Source organism: Arvicanthis niloticus, chromosome 25 (assembly GCF_011762505.2).
Source record: "Arvicanthis niloticus isolate mArvNil1 chromosome 25, mArvNil1.pat.X, whole genome shotgun sequence".
NCBI lineage: Eukaryota > Metazoa > Chordata > Mammalia > Rodentia > Muridae > Arvicanthis > Arvicanthis niloticus.
The window spans coordinates 27,067,701-27,081,638 of NC_133433.1; the positions used below are offsets into that span (position 1 = coordinate 27,067,701).

Here is a 13,938-nt window from a genome sequence, read left to right on the forward strand (position 1 = left end):
ATCCCTAATAAAGAACACAGGGTGTACAGTTATATAAACGCTACTAATTTAAAAGTAGGTAGAATTTCTTTCTTTCTTTCTTTCTTTTTTTTTTTTTTTTTTTTTTTTTTTTTTTTTTTTTTTAGAATTTCTTAAGTGAAAAAATTAGATAGCCCTCCGAGTTCCAGCTGGCCTATTCGATGTCGTAAACTCCATTCCATACTCTGTTTCCAGAAAGGGTAGTTCCTCCTCTCAGCCAGGCCTCTGATTGTGCTAGTACAGATGTCAGATGGGAGCTTGGTGTTCCTTCTTGCCAAATGCTCTAACGGTGCTCTGTTCTGTCATGTGTGTGAATTCAGTAGCTTACACGCTGCAAATCATATACTATGTTACCAGCATTAATGATTACTAGTCTACTTAGTGGGACTGAAATGTAGTGCATCCCTGGAAGGGTGACAGAAACTGGTCCTGAGTTTAATTTTCATGAGGTCCAACTGATCATTTATTCACATTTATTCATTCATAAAGATTTTTTAAAATGAACCCTGACATGGTGACATCAAATCTCAGTCACCAACTGGGAACTGGATACATCAAACCAGGGAGCATGAGGCATGTGTAAGTTAGGAGAAATGAGGGGAGACAGTGTTGCCATATTATGTTCATTATGACATTAGGTGAAATGATATTTGTGTTGGAGACCATTGAGAACCAAAGCTGTTTTATGGTAGGAGAGATGGGAAGAAGCTAACGAGTGACGCTGTCTAGAGAATTCATACCTACGGTGAGACTCTTCATAGGAAAGACCAGGGCATGGGCTACATACATGGCTGTGGCAAGGCATAGCCAGCCTTGACTTGCATGACGAGTACTGTGACTCATAAACTCTAAGATTAACATCCTTGTCCTCTCTCCTTCTCTCTACACCACCCTCAATTCCGTTCTCTTATAATCAATTATTGAACATCTACTAATAAGTGTATGGTCTGACAGTGCAAAGGTAGTTCCGTGGAGAAACTGAAAACCCAGTGTGGGAGATGTAAATTTACAACACGCATGTTTACAGCAGGGGTCAAAGTAGAGAAGAGAGGGGGGAGAGGGAGAGGGAGAGGGAGAGGGAGAGGGAGAGGGAGAGGGAGAGGGAGAGGGAGAGGGAGAGGGAGAGGGAGAGGGAGAGGGAGAGGGAGAGGGAGAGGGAGAGGGAGAGGGAGAGGGAGAGGAGGGAGGGAGAGGGAGAGGCTCTCACAGAGACTCACACAGACACACACACTCACACACACTCACACAGAAAGCGGTAGAGGCTCAGTTTAGGAGCAAGGGGTGGTACTGAATGAGGGGAGGGAGAAAGTGTCGAGGTTGTTTCTAGGGTAAAAATACTTGCCATGCAGACCTGAATATTTGAGGGCCATCCTTGCAATCCATGTAATTGTGGAAGGAGAGAACCAACTCCACAAAGTACCATGGCACTTACCCATCCCCTTCCTTTTTTTTTTTTTTTTTTTTTAGACAGGGTTTCTCTGTGTAGCCCTGGCTGTCCTGGAACTCACTCTGTAGACCAGGCTGGCCTCGAACTCAGAAATCCACCTGCCTCTGCCTCCTGAGTGCTGGGATTAAAGGCATGTGCCACCACTGCCCGACACCCATCCCCTTCCTTAACACACACAATTAACATGCAGGTGTACAGGTGCAGCTGGGGCTAGGCGGTATATTTCAGGAGGGTTGGGGGAGTCGCTAACAGGAGAAGGCTGGAGGTCATGGACATAAGGCCTGGGCTTTGGGCCTTTACTTGAGAACATCGAAATGTGCAGCATTTGCCAGGAAATGTTCACACACTCCTTAGTGAGGGAGGTGGTAGGTGATGACTGAACTCTTGATAGAGAAACAAACCTGAGGGAGGGGGAAGCAATGACATGCATCTAGGGCATTTTAGTGGTCCAGGGAAGTGTGAGCTGCAGTTTCATATCCCATTATAAATGGATGGGCTTGTATATACATTGCCAATAGAAAATTGCAATCAGCCTTTTCAAATCCTAGCTTTGTTCTTAATTTCTTTCTGTAACATTTCTGCTTCCCAAGGGCACTTTCATGCATGAAATTGAAAGGAGTTTTACTGGAGGAAGGTTGAACTGGAGATGAGGAGGTACATCATGTGGGAATAAGTTTTCAGTCTCTTCATAGAAAAACAAGACTCCTTCGGTAGGAACATGTTAAAATAGGCAAAATAAAATAGGTTTAATAAAATAAAATAAAATAAAATATGTTTTCTTTACTTGTACAGGATCTTCATATTATTTTATTTGGATGAAAGAGCTATTCAGAAGAGGCCATGAGATTGAAATGAAAGGCATGGTATACATCTATGAGAGTCAGTTTTAAGTGTCAACCTGATAGGATTGGGAAGCTCGTGGATAGGATCAGGGAGGCACACCTTGCATTTGTGAGACATTTCTAGAGATGGGGAGTGTCTACCCTGGATGCTGAGGATACCATCACATTAATTGAGGTCTCAGGGGTAGAAAAGGAAAGAGGAGAAAGTCAGCCAACACAGGTTTGTTTGTTTGCTCACTCTTCTCATGCTCTGTGGCTGTAGTATAAGCTTCTGTACCATAATACAGTGACCTGAAACCTCTGTCATCAATAGACTAAAAATCCTAAGACCATGAGCCACAATAAGGCCTACTTCCCTCAAATTGTTTTCTCATGAATTTGTCACATGAAATGAAAATCTAACACCATACCCTGCCTGCGTTTTCAGAGAAGTATGAGGCACAAGGTTTGGTGATTCTTTCTTGGCAAAGCCCAGGCAATTGGGGCAGTTGGTCCTCAGGTCCTTTTGGAATTGTATGCAAGAAAGAAGGGTGTCTGTCCAATTTCATGAGTGGCTTATAAAAGGAGGGTTAAAATAGAGACCTCTCCTAAGGCTGGAAGTCAGAGAGAGACAGGAACACCCATTACTGTCTCACACTACCACCACCACCACCACCACCACCACCATGACCACCACCACCACCACCACCACCACCACCACCACCATCACTACCACTACCATCACCACAACCACCACCACCACCATGACTACCACCACCATGATCACCACCACCACCACCAGCATCATCACCACTACCATCACCACAACCACTACCACCACCATGACCACCACTACCACCACCACCACCACCACCACCACCACCACCACCACCACCACCACCATCACTAAAGCCAAAGCATAGAAAAAACATCATGGAAGTTGTAGTATGTCCTAGTGTATCTAACAGTATATCCCTCTGTCCACATATCTTTACTTGCAAATGTTCTTTGGTCTAGTTTGAGGTGTCTTGCACTTTGTGGTTGTTCCCCCTGCAGGCTGGCCATGCAGCTGGTGGGCCCCTGAATGACATCCTTTATCTGTGCTATGTGGTACGAAGAGAAGTGGTTGTCTATGGCCTGCCTGGGCTGTGGGGTGGAGGGCAGGTCTGTGAGTATCTTTCCCTGCTCACATCACGTGGCATGGCAGAAGTGGGTCTCTGTCTATCTTCCTCCTTTATTGCACTGTCTGAATTTGATTTGATTTGATTTGGTTTGATTTGGTTTAATTTTTATGAGTCCTAGGCATAAAACAGCTTTGGCCACCAAGCCAGGCATCAAGCTAGGATGAACAAAGGACTGCCATCTGTTCTGTCCTTGACTGATATAAGAACACCACCACTAAAATGTTGTCTCTTCCAGTGAGTAGTTTTGCTGACATGTGCTCTGGCCATGATATGTGATCACTGGCCCAAAGCAGCAGTACTAATTGATTATGGACGAGAGGCCCCCAAACTGTCAAGCATGGTATACCTCCACTCTTTATACATTGACTGTTTTATATATTTTCTTATAGTAACACAAAGCTGACTAACACATTTACCATATATAACCATGGCAAGGTTCATTTCTAACCATCGTCCTTAGGGTAAAGGAAGTAAACTTTTTAGGTTTGTTTCTTAATATTTTTTGGACAAGATTCTAAGAGGAAGATATAAAACTTGAAATGACCTAAGTTTACTGAGAGTTTGGGAAGACTATAGGTATTTATGGACAAGATAAACAAAAGAAAGAGAAATAAGAAAGAGAAAATGAATGAACAGAGAGGAGAATCCTGCTGTGCTTGCAAAGCTGGGGACCACGCCTGTCTGGCAGGCTTTTGGGGAGCAGGTAGGCTGTGGTGAACTGACACATACCTTCTGTAGGATGATTTGGGCCTCATGGTTGCAGCACTCCTGTTGCTTAGGAAAACAGTAACTCCCCCTATAGCTTCTGGAGACAACAGAGCTTGGCACTGGGCCTCTGTTATATGTCTGAGCTACTGCATTACAGCACTGGGAATGCCACCCTCACTTCTCATCACTGATCCATTAATTAAAACAATTATATTTTGACCTCAATTAGCCTTGGGGTTGACTTTTAATTGGGGAGCATTCCTTGGATGCTCGTCTGTCAAGAGTCCCTGAGAATTATCTGTGTGCCTGTCTCTATTTTCCGAGAGTAGTGTGGACACTCATATTTATGCTTGTCAGTACAACAACAACCAAAGCAAAAGCAAAAAAAACCTGTCTTGGTCTGATGTCTATGCCATTGCTAGTCAGAGTGAACACCAATCAATCATTCTGAGGCTTCTGGGTAGCCATGCTGGGAGCCTGGTAAGCCAAACCGCTCCTACTATGTTGCTTTTACTGGCATAGGAGTCCATTTGACTTACTAAATTTATACACTATACATCTGTACACCTGAGAAACACTGGGATAAATTTTCCTCCAACACACAATAGGAATTTGTAAAAAGACTGAGGAAACAAACACATCCCAAGGATTTGTTTAGAATAATAAATTAGTGTATAAATTGGGCTTGGTGGTGTAGCATGTATGTACACAACACTCATGAAACAGAAGCATGAGAGTCCTGAGTTTGAGATAAGCCTAGATGACATAAAAAGTTCAAGACCAGCCTGAATGACATGGTAAGATGGCTGGGGTCATAGTTCAGTGGTAGAGCACATGCCAACCATGCAGTGAGCTCGAGGTACTGGGTCTATCTAGTAAAGAAAGCTGTCTAGGAATTAAAAGGGATGCCATAGGACACCCTCAGGGCTTGCAAGACATTGTTAGATTTGGTTGAGAGACCAGTTGAAGGAGAACAAGTTGAGTGGTGCGTATTTGCCTGGGTTTCAATGTAGCCTTTCTTGTCACAGCAGCTAGGTGCAGTTCATGGTTTCAGTAGATCCGGAGATGTAGTCTGATGCACTATCCTGGCCACAGCCATTCTTTCCTGTAGTTCTGGGAAACATGTGTGCCATCTCACCATGTCACGCAGGCTGGCCTTGAACTGTTTGTTATCCAGGCTTTTCTCAAACTTAGGAATCTCACGTTTCTGCTTCCTGAGTGTTGGGTACATGTGTGCTACACCACCAAGCCCATCTTACAGGCTAATTTATTACTCTACCATCCTTGATATTTGTTTGTATCTCATCTAAATGAATTTTTTTTTTCAGGAAAATGGATTTTTTTTTCTTTTTTCCTTTTGCTTCATTTTGTTTTTCATTGAGATGGACTCTTTTGGGAGAATTATTATTTATTGTGATCTTTACTCATTGCTAAAAGGTAAAAATTTTAAACAAATTCTAATTCTGGGTATTTTAGAAGAGATACATAAGAAAATAATTTTTTAACTTATAAAAAAGACAAAAGCAAAAAAATAAACAAACCAAAAAACCCCCAAAACCACAACCACAACCACAACCACAACCACAACAACAACAACAACAACAACAACAACAACAAAACCAGTAAAGGAACTTAATGCAGTTTGAGGGTTGGTTACACTTGTAAAAACTTGCAGTTAAGATTTTGCTCTTAGGCATATTAGAACAACCACAGACAGGTCTGAGCAGGTGCCATCTCACCATGGCACCTCCATGGACTCATCTCCAGGACTGGAGAACCACCACAACTTCAGCATATTAAGCTAATGTCCTGTTAGAGTCAACCTCTAAGTCCCACTGTTATTGGCAGGCTATATCATTAATGCTGAGCACAGACAGAAACGCAACAGCTCCCTTTCATGCTACTTATACTTCTCATATTCCTTACACTTACATGTGAAATTAACAAACACTGGGTGCCTGGGCTGGCTCTGGAATGGTCAGGTAGACCCTCTTCCTCTCCCTGTACAAACCTTTTTGAAGTACTGTTGTGGCCTGTACTTTCATTGTGTTCCTTCACTTCAAACTTTAGGCTGGGCAATAAACACAGATCTGCACCCTGATGCTGGCCTCTGGAGTCCGATTTCCCAATCCTCTGTCCTGTTTCCACATGTAGTCTGAATGCTCAGTGAGATACCATGGGCCATCTCCTCTAGGAGTCTATCATTTCGTATGCCTCTGGTACTAGACCCCCCTCTTCTGTGTTCCCTTTTGTCTTCATGCATACTTAAAATTAGGCTTCAAGCTATTAATCAGTCTTTTTTGTTTGTGGAATTCATGAAGGTAGACATTGACTCTGTCTATTTCTGTGCTTTGGGAAACTCTAAAAATGCCCTATGCACTGATAATTACTTGATAAATTACATCGGATTGAACTGAATGGAATTTGGAGATGTTTTAAATTGAAGTATTGCTTGGGTGCCATTCTTACCTATAATAAAGACACAAATGATCTGGCTCTGGGACTGTTTACTAGTGTCCCCAGGGATGAATTGGCCCTTGGGGACATTGTGTAAAACATTAATCATCGGGAATCCAATGTGCATTTATTTCCTGATGAAGACCTGCTGCTAATAGGACAGAAGTAAATTAAATGCATGCCATCAGCAAGTGTAAAGGTTTTTCAATTAGGATTTTGTACGCTAGTGTGTGGCAAAGGAGCAGTAATTCCCCAAGACAGACTTTTATGTGAAATTGATCAACTCTAGATTCAGGTTCCCTCCAAGTCTTCTGAATATGTGAGACTAAATTATGTAAGCTTTTCAACTGCATATGAGGATGATTTTGATAGAGTTAAGTCAGGATTATACTTGTCTCAGAATTTGGACGTTAATAAAGTACAGATAATTGTACATATAATTGAAGCACACATATGCATTTATGACAATGATATATTCATTCTGAGTCAAATGTCAGTATTATGTCTGTAGAATAATGAGCTTACAAGAAGGACTTGAGGCAGTTAAGTGTACAAGAAAATCTTTAAATAAGTGACCAACAGAAACTAATAAAAAAGTAATATCCTAACTCTTGGCTATTTTTCTTTCAATGGAACACTTAAGCCTAAGGTTTCGGAAACCCAAAATAAAAGGAAAATCATTGGTTTAAATGATTTCTTTATTGATGAAAGCAAGGAGTACTGGGTTTGGAAGACTATTAAGCCATAGTGATTAACCATGGTTACCCAAACTGTACCATTCTTATATAACATAATGAATGGGTTCACGGAGTCTTGTTTGCATAATGCATGGGCAGAGTAAACTAAATCCATTTCCATTCATGGTATGTATGCAATGGGATTTCACCTCAGAAATGAGATACAATTCAGGTAGAATGAAACCACAGAAAATCAGCTTTTAACATATACTAACTTGGGAGAGGAATATGGATCCTGGATAGTTGACTGGCATGTGGTCTGAGGCAATGGGCTGGCATGTAATCCTGGATAGTGGGTTGGCATATAGTCTACATTTCTAGCAAGGGAAGATATAATGGTTTGAATAGGTATGGCCCTTATAAACACATGTGTTTGAATGCTTGGCCCCATAGAGTGGCACTATTAGGAGATGTGGCCTTATTAGAATAGTTGCAGTCTTGTTGGAGGAGTGAGAGTTTACTGTGGGAGTGGGTTTTGAGGTCTCCTATGCTCAAGCTCTGGCCAGTGTGGTACACAGTCTCCTCCTGGCTGCCTGCAGACCAACATGTGGAAGTCTCAGCTCCTTTTATAGCACCATGTTGATTGGATGTTTCCATGCTTCCCACAATAATGATAATGAACTAAACCTCTAATAATGATAATGAAACTGTAAGCTGAACCCAATTAAATGTCCATCTTTATAAGAATCGCCTTGGTCATGGTGTCTCTTCAGAGCAATGAAACCACAACTAAGATAGACAATATTAAAACAGAGCTAGTTAGGGAACATGAGCTGACAATGTGACAGTTTCAACCAGTTAGTTCTTCATGAGACACAGAGAGAAAAGCTGCTGAGAGCTGTGGCAGAGCAAGGCACTGTAGATACACCTACTGTGTATACCTTGACAGAAAATTGTTCTGGGAGTCTTGAATGGGTTCAAAGAGTGTTGTTTGCATAAAGCACGGACAGAAATGGATTGGATTACAAAGTAAGTCCATTCCCATTCACAATACGTGACTCAGGAGATCTCCCCTTACACCACACAGTACCCTAACCTCTCTAAGTGTATTCTCATGTGCTGTGCACTGGCAGTAACACAATAAAATCTTTCCTAAGATTTTCTTCTTAATACATTAGACATTAACCAACTGTAAAAAAATCAATAATAAGGGGGAGGGGGAAATCAATAAGAAAACAGGAATAAAACAAGAATATAGACTAACTGACCTTAATGGCACTAACTTAGATAGAGCAGTTTAGACAAGCTCCAAAGTGCTAGTAAGATTGAAAGTATGCACATAAACACACACACACACACACACACACACACACACACACACACACTAAGGAGATCATACATTTGAAAGAGACCAGAGGAACAGTACATGAGAGGAGTTGGAAGGAGAAAAAAAAGAAAGGTGAAATAATATAATTATATTATAATCTCAAAAGCTAAAAAAAATCTCAGAAAAAATACAAAGTACAAATAAAATGAATGATCACTGGCAGGTATGTGGGGGTTAAACATCATTAAGCAACCAATAGGATAAAGCAGAACTTGCGAGGGATGACAGAAAATAACCCAATCACCTTTTTTAAAGTAACAGATTACAAGAAAAAAAGAAGTGCCGAATGAACAACCTAATTTCATGACTTAGAAGTGTAAACAACAACAATTCCACAGCCAGCAGCCTAAGGCTCTGATAATGTTGAGAAGCTAGGACAGAGGACAGAGAAAGGCAGGCCAGGAGCTGCTCTTACAAAACCCAGCAATTAGGGAGAAGCCGCTCATTGTCCCTTAGAACTGACTTGGAGCCAGGCACACCAGCCATTTACAGAAACAATCAGCAGAACTGTCCAGTCTTTATCTAGACTGACTAGAAAAGAAGAAAGCATCCAGTTGTTAAAATCACAAATAAATGTGTCCACTTGTGTGGCTTTACAAGAATGAAGAGGCTATAAAGATACAGCCATGAGCTGTGCCTCAGCTACTTGGGCAATGTAGAAGAAATGGACATCCCTTGCTACATACATTACCAGGATTGAATAATGAATGAATAAAGCATGTGAACAAACCTATACCTGTTGGTTATTGAATCAATAACAAAAATCTGTCACTGAAGAATAGCTTTGAAACCTAATAGAGCCTCTGATGAATTCTACCAAACATTCAAATAAGACTCAACAAGAATCTTTTGCAAACACTACCTGAAATTTGAAGTGTTTAATATTTCTTTCTAATTCCACGAAGACAACACTAACCTGATTCTAAAGGCAAACGAAGACGCTGCATGAAACGTGTACAGTCTAATCACCAATGAGTGTTGGAGCAAAACTACTCAACAAGACACTAGCAAGCTCAAGTTGAAAATGTTATGACAGGTTTACATTCCAGGATCAAATGATGAAATGTAGAGGTTAATATATAAATACAAAATGGCTGACAACATAGTCATCAGGTGAGTTTGCCTGGCATGGCGTGTGAGGCTCTGCTTAGGTCTAACCTCCAGGATTGCAAAATGACGACAATGAAAGTAAACATACTTAACAAATAACTGGAAACTAATGTACTGTAAAACACATTGACCACATGTGGGGCAAAAATGATTATCCCAATAGACAGAAAGTGTTTAATGAAATCCAACACAACGACAATGATGATGATGATGATGATGACGACGACGATGATGATGACGTCAACAATGATAATCATCTTATCCATCTAGGACAGCAGGACATTTTCTTACTACACTAAAGGCTATGTATCAAAGGTTCACAGTTAAGAGAACCATTAGCCAGGAAAGACTGAATGAGGGCTTTTCATTTTAAGCCTTGGTTAAAAACATGAAATGGCAAATTAGAGTTTAGTAAGGACAAAATTTTGAGAAGATGAAATTTTTTTTTTTTTGGAGATGAATGGTAGTAATAGTTTTAAATCTATATAGTTCTCAACATGTGGGTCATGACCCCTCTGGGGATAGAATGACTGATTTACAGGGTAGCATATTAACTATCCTGCACATCAGGTATTACATAATGATTCATAACAGTAGCAAAATCACAGTTATGAAGTAGCAATGAAATAATTTTATGGCTGGGGTCCTCATAACATGAGGAGTTGTATTAAATGGTTGTAGCATTGGGAAGGTTGAGAAACACTGTTTTAGAGCAAGGTAAATGTGATTACTTTTGTACCATTCACCTAACATTTGTAAACATACTATAGCCATTTTGTGCTATTGCCACAATAAAAATAACCAAATGTAATTCCTTATTATATTTGGCTAATACTCAGAAGTTGTAGGCTCACTAAAAATCAAATTTGACACAGAGCTGTCTCCATTTCTGCAACATAAATCAAATTTGTTGCTTAAACTGAGTGGCCTATGCAGTCAGCTCCAACATTCTTGTCAATATTACATCTTGTATGCCTATTTTTTTTAGCTCATTATCTGCCAGTGCCCAAGTATTTTACAGGTCTAAAACCCATGTAATTCCACTTCACAGGGCCGACTTCTATCATCTTGCCATCACACAGCTGCTGGGTGAAGAGATACTCTCAGGTACACACAGAAATACGTGCTGTAATATCAAGAGGCTGGGTCCTCGACCTTCCTGTTGCTTTAGATTTAAATTAGGCTTTGCTTATCAGTCTGACACAGGGACCTCAATTTTCTCATGTGTAAAGTAGAAATACATCAGTCTTTCAGAGTATTGAGAAGGTGAAAGGATGCCACAAATACATAGCACCCAGCACTTGCTATCAGACACTTGAGGGTCATTACATGTCAGTTTTCTTCTTTATCGAGTAAATCCTTCTTGGTAGCTGTGCCATATTTCAACAATGGGGGAACACCAAGAAAGGTGGTTTAGTAGTTCATATGGGGAACTGTTGTGATGAGCCTTCACCTATGGCACGAGCAGAGTCATGTCTACTTTGCCTCTTGACTTGAGGTTTGACATGCTGTTCACTAAATGTTTAAGAGAATAATGGCGGTATTTTGTCAGCATGGTAAACTAAGCATCAGATGGCATTTAGTCAGCTTTACTGACTGATCTCAAGGATAAGAAAGTTGGAAATATGAGCCTCTGTGACTACAATATGGTTAGCTATTGCTAGAAATAGTTCAGTTAGTGCACACAATAATGAGTTTCACTATGACACTTTAATGTTTAGGTACCACTGTACTTTGCTCATATTTGGTTTCTCACAGCTTTTTCTCTGTTCCTTCTCCCTCATCCTTGTCCTTCCTCCCCCTCATGTTGACCTTGTCTTTCAACATAACAGCCCCTCTTCTGCTGTTACTTGCTTATTTGTAAATTTTAAAAATAGTGGGGTGGGTATGTAGGTGCACATGTGTGTATGGAGATTGGTTGACATTGGGTGTCTTCCTAGATTGCTCTCTAGCCTTACCTTTTGAGACATGATCTCCTTTCACTGAATCTGAGGCTTATTGATTCAGGTAAGCTGGCTGGCCACTGAGATTACCTGCCTATCTTCACATTACAGCCTAAGGCTAGAGCTACTGGTACCAGTACCATGGGTGCTGGATTATCTGGCTTGTGCAGCAGGCACTTTACTGAGGGCACCATCTTGCCAGTCCCTTCTTCTGCTTTTATGTCATATATGTATGTGTATATATAGTTGAGTTATATTACACATATTGAAGAAAATGGAATTTTTTCTCTCCCCCCACATTATCTTCTTGCTCGCTCTCCCAGTTTCTTCCGTTAGACTCATTTCCCCCCCATTAAAATTGTCCAACTTTCATGTTATATATGTACATACATATATTTCCCATCAAATCAGATGCATACACATAGTCCTCACTTAGAAGAAACATAATTTCTGCCTTTCTGAATCTGGTTTCAGATATACATTTCAAGCCTGGTGAAAAAGAATACCAATGTTTTCAGAAATCTAGATAAAAATTAAATTAATGCCAGATAAAAGATAACTCATGGATATCCATGTATTCAGTTTCCTCTTGTTGCTGCTGCTGTGTGTGTTTGTTAAGTTTCTCATCTTATTTGATGGAGAAGATGTTCTCCCCAAAACTTCTGACTAAGTTGTATTCAGATTGCTTGTCCTTCCTCTGATGCACAGAGTATTCTGGGGAAGATGCGGTTGGTAGTAGGGTAACATTCTACCAAACTCAACACAAGTAAGATGGTAGAGGTCAGAAGAACAAAACAATATTACCATTCTCTTCCCTTTCTCTTACCTTGAAGATCCACAAATTGTCTAGTTCATATAGACACAAGATATACATAGGGATTGATAGATTCATTAACTGAAAGAGCTATTTAGGTTTCATACTGAATTCTGGCTTAAACACAAACAAAGCAAAATCAGAACAGAAAAAAATGTGAGCTGAAGACAGAGTAACAGCAGGATTTTTACCTCTGTGGGAAATTTCCCATTCGTATGGAAGTGTAAAATTAAGAACTAGCTAGTGTTTCTAGTGCATGATGGCTCTCCTCAGTAAGCTGCAATCCATTGCTTTTACTTCTTTTCTTTGTGAGTTCCAGTTTAGGGCTCAACTCTGCTAGACAGATATCTTACAATTCATCTTTTTAGATATGAGCACAGTAAGCCCTCCTGCTCTGACAGAACAAACATCTGGAACATTATCCAGGGCCCCTGAATTTACAAAAGCAATTAACAGAAAGGATATTTTATAAGTCACTCATTTTTTCAAAGGTAAAGTTCCCTCCCACTAATTTCTACCTTCCAGATTTTATGGGCTAAACAAGGTAGGTATGCCACATGGTAGGTGGAAATGCTTTTAAAGTTGAAACAAGGGCAGTGTAGGGAGGAACGTTGTCCTGACTGAGGAGCATGCTAGTCACTGATTTCTTTAAAAGGATTCTATATATACTTTAATGACTTAAAATAACACCTTGATCTTAAATTTGAAAGTGTTTGCTCATGGATTATCTTAGCATACACTGTAGGCTTGATATTGCACACTTCCAGTGTTTGACTTCAGTATCTGTAGCTAGTTTAATTGTAAAGTGAGAGAGCTGTGCTGAATGAAAGTGAGGCCCTCAAGGAAACAGATGGTATGCTGGAGGTATGTGGCTAGCAGCCCGTGACCTTTGTGTTGCTACTCCCTGCTTTTGAGTGCCAGACACTCAAGTGTACGTATCAAGAGATCTTCTGACTCCTTCCAGTTTATAGACAGCTCTTCTTGGTTGATGATTTTTTTCTTTAGAATTTACTGAAACACAGCTTTTTTCACATAGCCCTGTTCTTTTTCGACTGCAGCAGAGGTTTCCCCCTGACTGCTGACTGCTTAGCATCTGCCTGAGTAAGTTCTGACATTTCCTCTAGAGCACATGTCATCTGAGCCACCTGAGTTAGTGCCTACTGTGCTCCAGTTGTTCAAAGAAAGACTTCTTATCCTGTGGATGTTCAGTTTGAATTTATTGACATTATATTGGTATCTTCTTAATTCTGAAGATAAGTTTCTCATCTAGCTAAATAAAACTGATAGCTCTTCATCTTTTGTCTGAATCAAATGGCCACTAACAAGTTGGCTTTCTGTGTATCTATGGAAGATGTTGTCATCTTCCATCCTC

At 40.4% G+C, this 13,938-nt stretch overlaps 1 protein-coding gene and 1 pseudogene across 2 annotated transcripts in view; both read right to left on the reverse strand.

The window, feature by feature from the left end:
- Xkr4 (XK related 4) overlaps positions 1 to 13,938 on the reverse strand; it is a 374,383-nt gene that overhangs the window by 19,940 nt on the left and 340,505 nt on the right. The window lies entirely within an intron of this gene.
- Positions 3,576 to 3,711, reverse strand: LOC143438692 (small nucleolar RNA SNORA48; annotated as a pseudogene).